This window comes from Euleptes europaea, chromosome 4 (genome assembly GCF_029931775.1).
Source record: "Euleptes europaea isolate rEulEur1 chromosome 4, rEulEur1.hap1, whole genome shotgun sequence".
Lineage (NCBI taxonomy): Eukaryota > Metazoa > Chordata > Lepidosauria > Squamata > Sphaerodactylidae > Euleptes > Euleptes europaea.
Genome location: NC_079315.1, coordinates 107,061,291 through 107,075,090, shown reverse-complemented (window position 1 = coordinate 107,075,090; position 13,800 = coordinate 107,061,291). Strand labels below are relative to the sequence as shown.

General features: G+C 44.3%; 1 non-coding gene across 1 annotated transcript; it reads right to left on the bottom strand.

The window, feature by feature from the left end:
• Nucleotides 1-5,060: 5,060 nt before the first annotated feature.
• TRNAT-UGU (transfer RNA threonine (anticodon UGU)) lies at nucleotides 5,061-5,137 on the bottom strand. The gene has a single exon. It is a non-coding gene; the product is annotated as a tRNA-Thr (tRNA).
• Nucleotides 5,138-13,800: the final 8,663 nt, after the last annotated feature.

Below are 13,800 nucleotides of genomic sequence, written 5' to 3'. Positions count from 1 at the left end.
ATACCAGTACTGTACTGTACATGTGTTATACCAAGGCAGTGTTATGTATGCAGAACGCATAAACAAAGCTGGATTAGATTTAGATGGAGGTGGAGTGAAAATTGGTGGAAGGAACATTAACAATTTAAGATATACAGAGGATACCACATTACTAGCAGAAAATAATGACTCGAAACAACTACTGATGAAGGTTAAAGCAGAAAGTGCCAAAGCCCGATTACAGCATAAGATCAAGAAGACAAAAGTAACGACTACTGGGGAATTACACAATTTTAAGGTTGACGGTGTAGAAACTGAAATGGTTAAAGATCTGTTATTCCTTGGTTCCATCATCAACCAAAAGGGAGATTGCAACCAAGAAATCAAAAGGAAACTGAGACTGGGGAGGGCAGCCATGATGGAACTAGAAAATATTCTTAAGGGTAAGGATGTGTCACTGCCAACCAAGATGAAGATAATTACTACCATAATATTCCCCATTACTATGTACAAGTGTGAAAGTTGGACAATGAAGAAAGATGACAGGAAGAAAGTAGATTCCTTTGAAATGTGGTGTTGGTGGAGAGTATTGCAGATACTGTGGACTGCCAAAAAGACAAATAAGTGGGTTCTTTTAGATCTAATAAAGACTGAATTCTCCCTAGAAGCTAACGAGGCTATTGTACTTTGGTCATATTATGAGAAGACTCACTGGGAAAGACAATAATGCTAAGAGAAAAGCTGAAGGTAAGCAGGAAAAGAGGAAGACCCAGCATGGGATGGACTGGCTCAATCGAGGAAGCTATGGCCCTCAGTTTGCAAGACCTGAGCAAGGCTGTTAAGGATAGAGCGTTTCGGAGGTTATTCATTCACAGGGTCACCCTAATTCGCAAGTGACTTGACAGCACTTCACACACACAGGATCCCTGCTGGGCCGATTGATTTTAACAGACCTGTTTTCTGAACACTGGTTTCATATCAACTTCCTGATTTAGCTGCCTGACAGAGATCCCAGCCTTACCCTGGGAGCAACCTCCTTCCTGAGAAGCAGGTCAGAACTAAGCCTGTCCATAGTTCTAGTGGCTTCCCCATCCCCTGCTAGTGGTCAGGGAGGACCTGGGAACCCTATAAATCTGGGCACCTGCTCACAAAATCCCCCATTACTTCCTCCTGTAGACCCAGCAGGGACAGATCCACCCAAACACCTGTCTCAAGACAGTTAGCCATTTTTATAATTGTAATAAAATATTTATTTTTATTACAACATCTCATAGCTGCAAATGTTGTCCACCTAAGTGTGACTGCAAGCAATCTTTCTTAGCCTTTCCTGAAAAATTGTAAACTATTAGGGATTAGAACAATCTGGCACATCTGCAAATGTGTTTAATTCTTTTCCCAAGCTCTTTCCTGTGGGACAAGGATCGGATAATAAAGTCGCTCAGGAAACAAGGGGGGGGGAAACCTCATTGTGATCTAACATATTTATTTCAAGGGCTCATGAATTCAAAACTCAAAACACACATACTCACACAGTGAGCACATGAGTTTCTCATGCCTTCAATCTGAATTTCACAGCTGAGAAATTCAGAATCTAGAAATAAAATGTCCAAATTCAGCCTGGCAAAGCCGTTATGGTTTGTGAAGCTGCCTGCAAGACGGAGAAGTTCCTTGCCCAAGGGCTCCAGCCCCCTCCTGCAAACATCAGAATCAGCACACTGGAAGCAAGTTAGTCTTTCATTTAATGGAGGCTGTCACTTCAACAAACTTCATGGATACCCAGCATGGTGAAGAAGAAGAAGAGTTCAGCTGTGCATGTGTTGAGCGTAACATGAGAATTACACAACGCATGTATTACAATAAATCAAATGTACACTGTACATAGACTTTATTTTATTAATTCACAGTGGGTAGCCGTGTTAGTTGTTAGTCTGTTGCAGAATTAAGAGTAGCAGTTCTCTTACAAGGAATTTTAAAGGGAGATTGGAAAGAGAAACTGCTGAATTACAGTTGATATTCATACTAAAGTCAATGCATTTACCTGGGCTGAATAAAGACCTTGCATTCATGGCCCATTACCAATGCTGATTTCTCCACACTCATCTCTCCCCTGGACATCACAGACTCTTCTGCATATCACACCTAATCCCATCAAGCCTACTATTAACATTTACATACTGTTCCTCTACTTAAAGACCGATGGATTCACTTTCTAGCTGTATCTGAAGAAGTGAGCTGTGGCTCACGAAAGCTCATACCCTACCAGAAAATATTTTTGTTAGTCTTTAAGGTGCTACTGGACTCTTGCCCTTTATTTTATTAATTAACGAAATGTATACCCCACATACAAAAACATACAGGAAGAGGGAACGCCAGACACCAGTCTTTACCTGCAGGCAGAAGGGGACGGACTCTCTGGGAAGAGAGTTCCCAGTGTTTTGGTTCTTTCGATTTGCTACAAGTTGGAACTATTGTATCAGAACCAATAGGGGGGTAGAAACATCGTAGAATAAGCGAGATTTCAATCGATGTTATTTTCCCCTTTCCTTTTTCTTTCTGTAAATATTTATATGAGAAAACAATAAAAACATATTTAAAAAAAAATAAAAATAGAAAAAGAGCAGTGGTTTGGAGCAGTGGACTCTGATCTGGAGAACCGGGTTTGATTCCCCGCTCCTCCACATGAGCAGTGGAGGCTAATCTGGAAAACTGGACTTGTTTCCCCACTCCTGCGCATGCGGCCTGCAGGGTGACCTTGGCCTAGTCACACTCTCTCAGCCCCACCTACCTCACAGGGTGTCTGCTGCGGGGAGGGGAAGGTGATTGCAAGCCGGTTTGATTGGTCCTTAAGTGGTAGAGGAAGTTGGCATGTAAAAACCAACTCTTCTTCGTCTTCTAAAACGCCGGTGGAGAAGGAAAGCCACAATTCATATGCGCACCCTTCATAATGGATTTAGAACGTGTGCACATTTTACGGCCTAGCACTCAAGTACAAAGTTTCAAGTACAAAGTTTCCTGGAGCAATCCTGAAGGGAAAGTAAAGTACTCCCCACACGCTCAGAGAGTACTCCCCACGCGCTGGTTCTCAGGCATCAGGTGATTTGATAACAGGAGTCTGGTAAACCCCTGCTCAAATTAAGCCCTCAATGCAAGCTCTTTATTAAAGCATGACAAGCTGCGAGCTTCTGATAAGGAAACAGACGTTCAGTTCTATGTATTATATTAAGCAGCCATATGCCACTGGATTTTGGAAAAAGTACCCCAAAAGATATCTCGGAATGGTCCTTTTTAAATAAATGGTTTAGCACCAGCCGTAATCAAGAATCAGAGCTTCCCGGTCCTCTCTGCGTTTATTCTCCCTCCAGACTCTTAAAATTCTAGCAGAAAATTCTTAAATGCCAGACTTAGGGGGGCAGTTCTCTGCCGGAAGCTTCATTTCCCCAGTCCCTGTCAAGTTACAAATATTAAAATATTAAAAAAAACCCTGCTAATTCACCATTAAAAATTAATTTAACTTTTCCAGGCGTCACAAAAAAGTTAGGATGCGAATGAGGCTATGGAAGTGTCAGGAGGGAGGATAAAAACACATCTTGATCAAGAAGAACCGCAGCTTGCAAACCAAGCCACACAAAAAAAGTCGAGGGTGGTATCATATTTCCTTCAGTTTTATTACCCTATTGTTATTTTGTAAATCCCATTTTGCCTCGGTTTCGGAGCCGTTTTCATCCTTTATCTGTGGGCACACAAAGGCCATCAAAGACTTTGCTTTTCCTATCAACTTCCTAATTCCAAAGCAGCTTATATTCTCTTTGAACATCCTCAGAAGGAGCCACTTCCATATGTTCCTTCCTAAGCCCCTCCGAGTTTATAATTTTATCTGTTAAATATTTACCATGAAAATTCGTTTTGATAAATCCTCTTGGCCTGCTTCAGTTCCAGTCAGGCATGCGTCTTCCCCAACTACATCCCCGGCCAGTTCTTTTTGAAAAAGCTTGGCTAAGTGTGTCACTGCCAAACTTTCTCATACAAACCACTTATTGTGGAGCTAGACAATTTAAAAGTGGAGGTGTATAAAAATGGACTATTTCATGGAGCATAATTGATGTAGTTCATTACATTTTATCACACTCTTCGTTCAGGGAGCTCCCCCCTCTTCAATTCTTTCTTCACAATCACCTTCTGAGGTAGGTTAGGCTGAGATATAGGGTTGCCAACCTCCAGGTACTAGCTGGAGATCTCCTGCTATTACAACTGATCTCCAGCCGATAGAGATCAGTTCACCTGGAGAAAATGGCCGCTTTGGCAATTGGACTCTATGGCATTGAAGTCCCTCCCCAAACACCACCCTCCTCAGGCTCCGCCCAAAAAACCTCCCACTGGTTTCCAAGAGGGACCTGGCAACCCTACTGAGATAGGATTGCCAATCTCCAGGCGGGACCTAGAGATCTCCTGGAATTACTACTGATCTCCAGACTACAGAGATCAATTCCCCTGAAGAAAATGGCTACTTTGGAAGGTGGACTCCATGGCTTTATACTCAGCTGAGGTCCCTCACCTCTCCAAGCCCCCAAATCTCCCAGAGTTTTCCCAGGCAACCCTAGGCTGAGAGGTCACACAGAGAATTGTATGGCCAGAGGGGATTTGAACCTGGGTCACTGCAGTCCTAGTCCAACACCTTGACTGCCACACCATGCTGTATACGCACTGCAACACTTTTATACCTCACCTCTCCAAATATCCACTCAAGATGGCTGAGTCAGACCACTGCTCTATCAAAGTCAGCCTTTATGTCTGCCCTGACTGGCAGCAGCTCTCCAGGGTCACAGGTGGAGGCCCTTCTCAGCATCTTTAATAGGATTGCCAGGTTCCTCTTCGTCACTGGAAGGAGGTTTCTGGGGCAGAGCCTGAGGAGGGCCAGGTTTGGGGAGGGGAGGGACTTAAATGCCATAGAGTCCAATTGCCAAAGCGGCCATTTTCTCCAGGTGAAGTGATCTTTATCGGCTGGAGATCAGTTGTAATAGCAGTAGATCTCCAGCTAGTACCTGGAGGTCGGCAACCCTAATGGTTAATGTGGTCCTTCTAACTGGAAATGCCAGGGATTGAACCTGGGACCTTCTGCATACAAAGCAAACGCTCTGCCTCTGAGCCACAGACCATCCCCATTTAATGTAAAAAATCAGGGGTGGGGGGAGGCAGCCTTCAAACATAAAATCAACCATACAAACATTAAAAACCATGAAAACATTCAACTACAGTAGGAGAACCCTAGCCTGTCTGAAGACATGGAGAAGAGGCCACCTGAAGTATAGAAGAATAATGTCCAGGTGCCTAGCTATAGAGGATGTGTCGAAATGAGGAGCCAATAGTTACGAACCTAAGGATGGGGTGGCCAGCCAGGCTAATAGTTTTGAAGGGCAAGTTATTTGTGTGGACTTGAGCATATACATTCAGACGTTTCCCCCAGAAAGGCAGAGGTTCATTAAGCCTAATCAAAGACTATTGTTCCTCACTAGACTGCTCCAGCCATGAGAAATAAACATTTCTTGTCTTTGCTTCATCAAGCAGCTCCTTGCATTTAAAAACCATTAACCTCCAAAGCCATAAAAGCAAGATAAATCCTTTTTTTAAAAAGGTCCTCCTCCAGCATCTACCAGCATCTGATACTCCTCTTTGGCAAACACTCACAAGGCATCTTCCAAGATCAGAAGAAGGGTGGTCCATTATAAACCATCTGTGCAACACGTTGATGCAGTATTGCTCATCTTTAAAGCACACCAAGAGCTCAAAACACAGGCACCAAGTACTGGGACAAACCAGCGTGGTGTCGTGGTTATGAGCGGTGGTTAGGAGTGGTGGATTCTAATCTGGAGAACCGGGTTTGATTCCCCACTCCTCCACATGAGCAGTGGACACTAATCTGGTGAATCGGATTGGTTTCTCCACTCTTCCACATGAGCAGCGAACTCAATCTGGCGAACCAGGTTGGTTTCCCCACTCCTCCACGTGAAGCCAGCTGGGTGACCTTGGACTAGTCAAAGCTCTCTCAGCCCCACCTACCTCACAGGGTGTCTGTTGTGGGGAGGGGAAGGGGAGGTGATTGTAAGCCAGTTTGATTCTTCCTTAAGTGGTAGAGAAAGTCGGCATATAAAAACCAACTCTTCTTTCTGAACAACAAGCAGATACTCCACTACTCCTTCCAGATATTCCAAGCCACCCGCACTTTCCCAGCAACGCTCACCAGGAAAGAGCAAACGGCTTGGTTGAGGAACCAGCTTAAAAGGAACAAGAATCAATATTCAGCCTAGCTTGAGACAGGCTTTATCAAGTAAGGAGAGAGAGAGAGCTGGTGAGGCAAAGAAGAGAAAAAAAAAAAACCAGAGGTAACATCATAATGAATTGGGAAAAGATTATCTCAAAGCTGCTAAAGGGTCTGGGATGATAAATACTCCCTTAATGTTAATTGAGAACTGCTGTCCAACAGTGCGATCCTACACAAAGCTATACCCTTCTAAGTCATAAGAACATAGATAAGAACATAAGAAAAGCCCTGCTGGATCAGACCAAAGCCCATCAAGTCCAGCAGTCTGTTCACACAGTGGCCAACCAGGTGCCTTTAGGAAGCCACAAACAAGACGACTGCAGCAGCACCATCCTGCCTGTGTTCCACAGTGTACCCCTGAAGTCAATGGGCTTTGAAGGATGTGACTCTGTTTAGGATTGCACTATATCTCTGCTAGGAACCACAGGATTTGGGGGGGGGGGAAATATACATTTCAACATCCAAGAAGCTAACAACACTAAAATGCAGCGATGCAGAATGTATTATGCCCCCCAGAATGACACAACACAGACAAGCCAAATTTTGCACCAAGGAAAACTATGGCCTCTAAAATAAGGTGAGTTCGCAAAGCCATGGTTAAAAGGGATCTGTAATCATGCCAACATTTGGTATTTTCCCTCCTCTCAAATATTTTCCATATTTTTCAATGTAATCGCAGTCACTATTAGCAAATCAACTTAAAAGCTGTGCCTTTCGTGTCCTGTCCCTCCAAGGAAACCCAGAGAAGTGGCCCAGCTTGCCAGAAATGTATAAGCATTGCTTACTTTCTTCCCCTGGAGACACAGAATGAGTACTTAGACCAGCAGATAATTCACAGATGGCAGGGGGAAAGTCTTTGATGACAAGTAGAATTCCTGTCCATCTTCAAGACTATTTGCAACTGCCCCATGGAGATAAAATGGGCAGAATATTAGATTGAGAAAAACATAACTTCCATATCCTACCAATACTGTCCAGTTGCATTCCACAGCGTTCTCCAACTCTGCCGGCGGTAATATACATTTTGGCAGTAAAACAAAAGTCACAAGATGCGATTTTGAACTTAGAAAGTGTGTGGGAGGCAAACCAAGTTAGGTCATTTGTAGTTTGTCCAGAAGAAACTTTCAGTGTCTGGACTGAAATCCTAACAAAAGTAACATCCACAGTAGACAAATTCTCTCTCCTTGGCCGACAATATCAGACAACAAGAAACAGAACAATATTAGAGCTCATCAAGGACGGGAATAAGGATCTCTGTTGTACCCAACACTTTCTCAATTTTTTTAACTTCAACTCGGCTTCAGTTGCCCCAGAAGGATAATGATTTTCCTATAATGACTAGCACCAGTTTGGGGGCCCTTGAAAACAATTCAGTGAAGCAGACGACACCGCCAATAACTCCAAAAGCTTCTCATCCTATAGAAAGCTGTTTATTAAGTTTCTTGGAAATTTAAAAATAGCATTCCTAATTTCCTGCTCTGCTGAGCAGCACCTTGCTTTCAAGTCAAATTATGCGCAGCCTCCTCGAGGCCAGCCTTTGGGGACAGAACTTCTACACGGAGGGGCAAAGTTATTTATCCGAACAGCTGCCCGAAGCACGCCGGAAAGTGGGACAGAGCAAAAAAAATGCTCTTAACTGTAGCAGATCGTCCACAATCACGTTCGAGAAAGTTTTGCACTTTAAATGTAATTGTCGTAGGTTAACTTTGTAGATTTATTCCAGAACAACATTCCCTGGGTGATATGGGGGGGTCTGTTTCACACAAAGAACAAACATTGCAGAGCTATGACCTTCCGAAGCGTGGCTACAACTCTAGATCAGGGGGCCCTAACGTTTTTGAGCCTGCAGTCACCTTTGGTATTCTGACAAAGCATGGTGGGCACAGCCACAAAATGGCTTTTGCAGGAAACGGTGGCAGCCATACAACGGCTGCCGCAGTTTACCTTCAGTCACTCAGTGGAGATCCTTAAATTGTGGAACTCCCTGCCCCAGGATGTAGTGACGGCTGCCAACTTGGAAGGCTTTAAGAGGGGAGTGGACATGTTGATTAAGGTTGCCAGGTCCCTCTTCACCACCGGCGGGAGGTTTTGGGGGCAGAACCTGAAGAGGGTGGGGTTTGGGGAGAGGAGGGACTTCAATGCCATGGAGTCCAATTGCTAAAGCAGCCATCTTCTCCAGGTGAACTGATTTCTATTGGCTGGAGATGAGTTGAACACATGAAGCTGAATCTGAATCAGACCCTCGGTCCAAATAATATCATTAATTGGCTTTGCCTGTGTCTTCTATAAAGTTTGTATCTCCAGTACCTGGCATGACATTTTATGGTACACGTGGCCTGGCCCGACCAAGTGACATTTACGTCACATCTGGCCCTCGTAACGAATGAGTTTGACACCCCTGCTTTAGCCTTTCCTCCCAGAAAATATGCCCCAACCCCTTACTCATTTTGGTTGCCCTCCTCTGCAATTAGAACCATACTCAGTATTCAAAATGGAGCTGCACTAAGGACATGTATCAGGGCATCGCTGTAAAAGAAAAGTTTGTCACCCTGGCTCAGCATAACTCTTTCCTCATACTTTGCCTAACCACCTCCACTATCCGGTCCCTGCTTAGTTATTCCAAATACTAGTGGGTTTTTTTTAAAGGCTTTCAAAAAAACTGCAGCCAAACTGTTATGCAGAGCAAGTGTATGCATATTTGCACAACTCATTAAAAAAGAGCCAGCGTGGTGTAGTGGTTAAGAGCGGTGGTTTGGAGCGGTGGAGTCTGATCTGGAGACCGGATTAGATTCCCCACTCCTCCACATGAGCGGCAGAGGCTGATCTGGTGAACTGGATTTGTTTCCCCACTCCTACCCACGAAGCCAGCTGGGTGACCTTGGGCTAGTCACAGCTCTGTTGCAGCTCTCTCCCCACCTGCCTCTCAGGGTGTCTGTTGTGGGGAGGGGAAGGGAAGGTGATTGTAAGCCGGTTTGAGTCTCCCTTAAGTGGTAGAGAAACTCGGCATATGAAAACCAGCTCTTCTTCTTCTTGTTTCTGTGACACAGATCTTTGTCAATTATTTCATATACCTGTGATATCATGGCATACAGCCAACCTGGAACGTAACCAGTATTTCATTCACAAGGGGAGCAATAAGAATGTCCCTATTAACATCTCTCATGCTTAATTCTTTCGTTGTGGAGATAGGAAGCCTCACGTGACCAAAAAACCCCACCGGGCTCAGCTCCCAAGAGACCCTGGAAAGCCTGCACAGCCATTTCTGCTCTGCAGATGTTGTGCCCGAAAGTCTTAAGTGCAGCCGTCATTTGGCAAGGAATCTGTGACAGGCGGTCAGGAAAACGTCAAATCCAACTTAAAACGGCAAGTAGCACATTACTCTTTTCCCTCCCTGCTCTCTGAATAAATTTCGGTCACAGAAAGGTCACCCTAGCCATCAATGACATTTCTGCCTGCTTAGCACACAGTGGAGTATGCCGAAGGGCTTCCTTGGGTGCAGCCGATGACAAACACAGACCCGTGATGGCTTGAGCATGCTTTGCTACTATTGCAGAGAGAGAGTGTGTGTCTTTGCTTTCAATGTCATCAAGAATCATCTCAACATCTGAATTTTATGTAGATCTAAGCAGCAGATTGCTTTGCAAATGGTAAAAATTAAAATACAATAGTGATAGAAGAAAAAGGAGGAGGAGGAGGGAGGAGGAAGGAGGGAGGAGGCGTTGGTTTTTATATGCCGACTTTCTCTACCACTTAAGGAAGAATCAAACCGGCTTACAGTCACCTTCCCTTCCCCTCCCCACAACAGACACCCTGTGAGGTAGGTGGTGCGAAGAGAGTGTGACTGGCCCAAGGTCACCCAGCTGGCTTCATACCTAGGAGTGGGAAAACCAATCCAGTTCACCAGATTAGTGTCCGCTGCTCCAAACCACCGCTCTTAACCACTACACCATGCCGGCTGATCTACTAAATAGAGGGCGTGTACACACTGGTCTAGATTTGGCTTTGCTGTTCCTCTAGGAAATGGTTCCAGTTCAGTATTGAACCTAGTACACTCTGAGCTTTGCAGGGAGAAGAGGAAAGATTTCCCCAATTATTGTATTATTTCCCTATTCTTTTCCATTCCTGTTTTTTTAATCCAGTGGGAAAATCTTGACAAATGAAGACCTACCGGTAAACACTTAAGATCTATAAGAGGGTTGATCCTCTCATTCAAGAGAGAGACTCCAGGGTCACCCAATGAAGTCGGCTTGCAGCCGTTTCAGGACAGGCAAAAGAAAGCATTTCTTTACTCAGAGCAAACCTAACTGGTGGGATTCACAACCACAGCCCGCAGAGATACCCACCAGCATAGACATTATTAGCCCTGAAAGCTGAACAAAACCTCCTTATTCAGAAGCAGTACAGCTCTAATCTCAGAGGCTGAGGACACAACAACGTTTACAACCTCCTTGGGATGGTGCTGAGCAGTGGTAGGAGGCAAGCATTTTGGATAGAGTGCCAAAAACTCCACCTCTACTACCTGTTGGTGTGCCAGTAAATGGGGGGTAGAGAGAGAAGGCAAGGATTGTGTTTGGGCAGACACACTGGGAGCAGGCAAAGCCTCACTGGCACTGCCAGCCAGCTCAGGGCCTTACCTTGGCCTCTTGAGCAGAGAAGTGGCCCTACATGCCAAACCTAAGGGGCCTGTTATTCCACCAGCCAGCACACCTTGGAGAGCTTAACTCAGCGATCCCACGTGGGCGCCATGGCACCTGCTGACACCCGCCAGGTGTCTTTAGGAAGTGGGTGGGGCCAGATAGGGCTTTTGCCCAGCAAGGCGTCTGACTGGCCACCAGAGATGTGATCAGTTGTGCAGATTTTTTTAAAATGTTGCTTTGACAGCAGCTGCCACCACAACACAAGGCATTCCACTATGTTGCTGAAGTTAAAGGAGGTCCTTTCCATCATCTACTGCTTGTTCCTTTTAACTGGAGATGCTGAGGCCCCTTCTTGCACGCAAAGCCAGAGGCTCTTCCACTGAGCCATGGCCCCTCCTAGCCCTCCTAAGCCCTGATTAGGGCTGCTGAACTGACATGACAGGTGTTGTTGACACTGCTTGAAGCAATCCGGCACTCCACGACCCATCCTTTGCCCTCACTAGCAGTCAAATCCAGTCTTGGAAGCAGAAAGTCATCTACCCCACCTTTCTTCTAAATGGAGAACAAAAGCAGCTTACATCGTTTTCCTTTCCTCCATACTATGCTCACAACCACCCTGTGAGGCTCAGAGACCCTGGTTCAAGGTCACCCAACAAGATTCTTTGACAGAGTAGAGGTTAAAACCTGAGGTCTCCCAGATCCTAGTCTAACACACCTACACTACGCCACATTGGCTCTCTATGCTGTTTAATGTCATTTTCATTATTTCCTTTCTAACTTGAGCTCCAAGAGCATGAATTAAGTACATGTGCTTGCACATGTCAAGAATACTACATTTACAAGCATACCATTTTGACACGTGGCTTTGTATGTGTCAATTTTTGCTTAACCTTTTTCTTGCTTCCCTTAACATTTCAGACAGATAAGGCTGTCCTGTTACGTAATTCGAAGAAGCGTTAGCGGACACACCACTGAGAACATGGAAGAAACTTGCATTTTACACCTTCGCACTCTACTGAAGATACAAGCAGTGCCTCTAATAGCTCGTCTTCCTAGCTTTTGGTTGCATACATTTGGAAAGAAACAAAAATGTGGAGGTTTGGGATTTGTTTAAAGCAGAAAAATTACAGTTTTAGGAACAGTGCAAGAAATTCCTCCTTATGAGGAACATCCAGAGCAATTTACATGGAGCTTTCAAAAAAAAAATCTGCTGCTTAAAATGTCTGTATATGAAAAAAGCTACATGCTTGTTTTTTCCCCAGGAAAATGGTACTTGGAAGTACAGTGAAATGAGATTTTTACTTCATTGCAATGGGGGAAAGGGTTTATTTTTTAAAACGTATCTGTTAAATAAGCAGCCAATGAATAAATTGTGTATTCAGCCACAGCAGGTTGGGGTCTGGATGATCAATGCAGACTTATCTTCCTAGGACCTCAATCCTATCTAGGAATCTCTGAATGATGGTTCAGCACATCCTGGGCTGGATTGGGTGACTCAGCAGAAGGAGCACAAAGAACCTAACAAATTGCTTCTCCGTATCTTGAGTGTCACAGAGGACAGAACTCATGTGGCTGGTACTGTGGCAGTTCCACAGAAGATCCATGAGAGATCACAAAGATATAACTAAGGCTGCAGCTGTCGATTCAGGATTAAGGCAGAAATATTTTCAGGGACTGGGAAGAGCTGTGTTCAAATCTACACTCCTCAAAGAGTCCCAGCTCTCATCTCATAGGGCTGTTGTGAAAAAAACAACAACGGAATAACCTCATATTAGCCAGCCAGAGCTCTTTGGTTGAAGGGAGAAATAACTACAAAAAAGTCAAAGGTAAGGTAATTCTTAATGTGACCAGCATTACACCCAATATCATTTTTCAATGCTTCCGCGTTGGGTCATACATCCATCACATATGAATGAAGTCCGCATTCTTCTTAAAGTAATAATGCCATTGGCCAGGAGAAATATGATATATTTTTTTAAAGCCTCGCTGGTGTTAAAATACCACTGCATCTTACAACAATTCTCTCTCAGTTGCAGACTTAAGGGAATAATGAACCTTTGGCCCATACAAATTACCGGTAACAAACCTTGGGTCTAATTTATACTTGAGACTTTGCCATTTGGACTCCTGGCTACCTGTCTCTTCTGAGTCAAATTCCATCAAAGGGGTGTAACATTTAGATAAGAGCCCTCGGTTTTCATCACTAAACTTACATAACTTGTCAACTTTCTCAGGGCCTTATGCTTACACAGAAAAGATGTCCAATAACTTTTAATCTGAATGTAGTTCAAAAATAGGCATCACATCTTTTTTAGTTTATCTCCCAACATTCTGTTCCATCACGCACTATCGTGACCTTAAAAATGAAATGTAGATGAAGGGGGCAGACTTGCAGTTGAGAAGAGACCTGGGGTTACCAGGCACAAGGTTCTCCAAACCCTAGCAGGCTCTTTGGCAGGATTATTGCAATATATAATCCCTCCCCAACACCCCATTTGAATTATTATTTATCAGTGGGATGTATGCTGTAACTACAGACTAGGAAGCCCTTGTGACATAAAGATAATGCAGGGCATATTGTATGTACCCTATCCAAACAAGCTTTTTGGGTCTACCGGGATTAAAACCAGTTTGTGATGCAGCAGGGATATAGAAAGGAAGCAGTTCTGCTTCACAAACCAGTCTCTTTCTTACATGCCTCTTAGCCAGTGCCATCATTATAAGAGTTGGAACGGAAAACCCCTGCATATTTCATCAGAAGGGCCTTCAGAGGCAACAGTTGTTCCCATGGAAGCTTACAATCAAATCAATGTATTAATCTTTGAAGCACTGATGACTCTTGTTTGTGTTGTAGGTATACCCTTCTAT